Genomic DNA, 3,025 nt, shown 5'->3' on the forward strand with positions numbered 1-3,025 from the left:
AAAGCCCGTTATTGGTAATTGGGTTCCTTTACTGTTCACGCCCCACAGTCGGGGATGCACTAGGGAGGTTTGGCCTGGGGAGGTTGGGTGGGTTTGCTGATTCTCACACCCCTCCCCCACATCAACCTGCCTGGGGAATGTACTGTTTCCACATTAAGTTATGTACAGATGAAATTTCATCTTTTGCCTGTTTTTCCCCCCTTTCTTTCTTTCTTTCTTTCTTTTTTTTAAGAATTTTTAAAATTTTAATACAGTTCCAATTAGTGTGCCAGGTTCATTTCAGCTCCTTTACTGCCAAACCTGGGGGCAGGGACCGCTTCAGTTTCTCTGCCTTCTCTTTGTCTGTGATGACCGAAGTGGAAAGATATCTGCTGCATCGGACTTTAAGCTTTGCATTATCCTTATTTTTCCTTGGTCTTGATGGACTTGGCATCCTTTCCCCTGGCCGTGAGCAGAAAGTCCTTGATTTCTTCAATTTTTTGCGAGGCATGGTTACGAGGGGCGCAGGCAAGCGTGTGATAGGCACCACCCAAGAGACACTCACCTGCCTGGTTTTTGAAGTGCCGTATTTCCTCAGCTTGAGAGGAGCTGGGAGGTCAGTCCTTTTATTATAAAAATACCTTGAGCTGTCAATTTCCCGTCATAACGGTGTCTTAGGTGGTCTCCTTCCTTTCTGACTTTCCTTATTTAGTCTCGGATGTCAGTTTCTTCATTTAAGGTGGAGATGATGATATTTATTTCCATGGGGCCAGATGAGGCTCAACGGAGGGCTTTCTGAAGGGTTCATTCAACCTGTTCAGCCGTTGAATATGGTTGTGACAGTGTGTGTGCCATCTTGCTTTCATCTGAAAGCTCCAGGAAGCTAGGTGACACCTCTGTCTTTTCACCGCCGTGTACCCAGTGCCCTTGCAAAATGCCAGGTGGACAGAAGGTGCTCAGTTAGTGTTTTCCGAACAAATACCTGACCTCGGGTCTTCAGAGGTTAATCTTCATTGTCGCATACCTATTCTCGTCACTATTTAAACATCTCTTACTAGAGCTCAGGGCTGCTGACATCCCCACTCCATCCCTTCACCCCACCATCCCCAGCCCCCGTCTTGCATTCTGGGGGAGAGTTGATGGGTAGCTCTGTAGTTCAGAGCATACTCTGGGCCAGCCGACACTGGACCACAGGGACTGCAAGAGGCAAATACAACACGACTGGACCACTGCAGGCTGATTCAGTGCAGATGAAATACCTGTGCTGCCCTCAGAAATAGGAGGCTTCTGTCCGGCTTCAGAGGAAAAAATAAGAGGTGATCCCCAAAGAACACAGTAGTCTAAAAGGGGCAACTGTATCTATAGGGAGATGGAAGGGGGACAGGCCAAGGATTGCTGGACAGTTCCACCTTTCTGGGCACAACCTCAGGTGACTCAAACAATATTGGGCCCGTGTTACAAATAGGAGGTGTACACATTTCCCATATTGTCTTGTTTATTTCACCTAACTCGGAGATATATTTCTGTTTACAAGAACGGGACAGGCCTGACCGTCTACGGGTGATCAGTAGAGTTGACTGATGATAACATGATGGCATGCAGGAGATATCTTGCAACGTCTTTTCTCTGTGGTCCTTAACACTCTCTGACACGCCCCCCATGTCCCTTATTTATCTTGCTTATTGCGTGTTTCTCTCCAACTCTGTACGCTTCATGAGAACAGAGATGTGTATCTTTCTGTTTGTTTTTTAGTTTTGTTTTTTTCCCCCAGCTATACGCCCAGGCTCAGAGCACCACCTGGCACATATTAAGCATGTCCTAATTATTATTTGTTTATTCAGTCAAACAACTAATTTCCTACCTAAGCAGTGCTTATTCCTTTACATAACGCAAAACCAAACAAGGATATTTAAATGTATCTTTTTTTTTTTCCTGATGGAAATGCCTTAGAATATATTACTCAATCCCCCGACTTCCTAAAAAGAGCTTAAACAATCGTAGGTGATGCTTTTGGTACGTTCACTTCATAACAAGTGCTTTATTTGATTGATTCATTTAATCCTCGTGGTAAGCTTTTTCTGTGGATGAGGGAAATGAAGCACAGAGAGGGTGAGTGATTTGCCCCGAATCACACAGTATTTAAATTCAGACCCAGCATTCAAACCCAGGCAGTATGGTCTGAGAGCCTGAGGGCTTAACCACCAGACTAGACTACGTCTGAATATGAGTTAGGGTGTTTGAAAAGAGTCAGCGTGTCCACGCCCCCTCTGAAAGCCAAATCTCCTATCACAGCGACTCCCCGAAGGGATCCTGAGATGGGAGTGCCTTCTTGCCACACAGACTGTAGAGTAGTGTAATTTTCTGATGTTCCTTCTCCTTCATCGCTAGCTGTTACTGGGTGATGCCGTCAGGACTTTTCTAAGAAGTCCAGCTGTGATGATGCTTCTGTTTTGCTAAATCTGAGAGGAAACCAGATGGTGAGGAGCCTGTTTTATGCCTCAAGGGGTTTAACCTACGAATGTCTTCTCCGCAGCCTTTGAGGACAGGGGTGTCCTGTGTCTGGAGGCTAGTAACCCCATCGAGCGCTGATGTCTGTGTTGCTCACGGCCCTTTATCCTGCAGCTGTGATTGTGTCGATGTGTACTTGGTTCACATTCACTGTGGGTGTGTGGGTGTGTGGGTGTGTGTGTCTTTGTGTCTTAACCGGCATTGCTTTTCTATTCTCATCATGTTCCAAAAGGGAAGTGATAGCTCAAGGCAAATCAATGTGACGCCTGTATCTTATTTATGAGGCACAAAGCCCTCCCCTTCGCCCTTGGTGACCTAGAGGAAACTTTTCATCTTGGAACCTTGTCATGTCCTAGGAATGCTGTAGGTAGGACTTGTTCTGTACTGAAGCCGTAATACAGGCCCTGAAGTACTCACGGAGTTTGTTGGCACGAATTAAAGAGCAACGCGCCTGAGCTCTGTGACAGCCAAAAAGCGTTTGCCCTTGCCCCTGAGTTTATGGCTGGGGGTGGAAGAAGCTTGTCATCTACATAGGCTA

The 3,025-nt window shown here is 46.2% G+C and overlaps 1 pseudogene; it reads right to left on the reverse strand.

Moving 5' to 3' along the window:
• Positions 1-232: 232 nt before the first annotated feature.
• Positions 233-2,558, reverse strand: LOC109273044 (60S ribosomal protein L38-like; annotated as a pseudogene).
• Between the last annotated feature and the right edge of the window lie 467 nt (positions 2,559-3,025).

This window comes from Panthera pardus, unplaced genomic scaffold (genome assembly GCF_024362965.1).
Source record: "Panthera pardus isolate Hobbes unplaced genomic scaffold, ASM2436296v1 HiC_scaffold_7, whole genome shotgun sequence".
NCBI classification, from domain to species: Eukaryota; Metazoa; Chordata; class Mammalia; order Carnivora; family Felidae; genus Panthera; species Panthera pardus.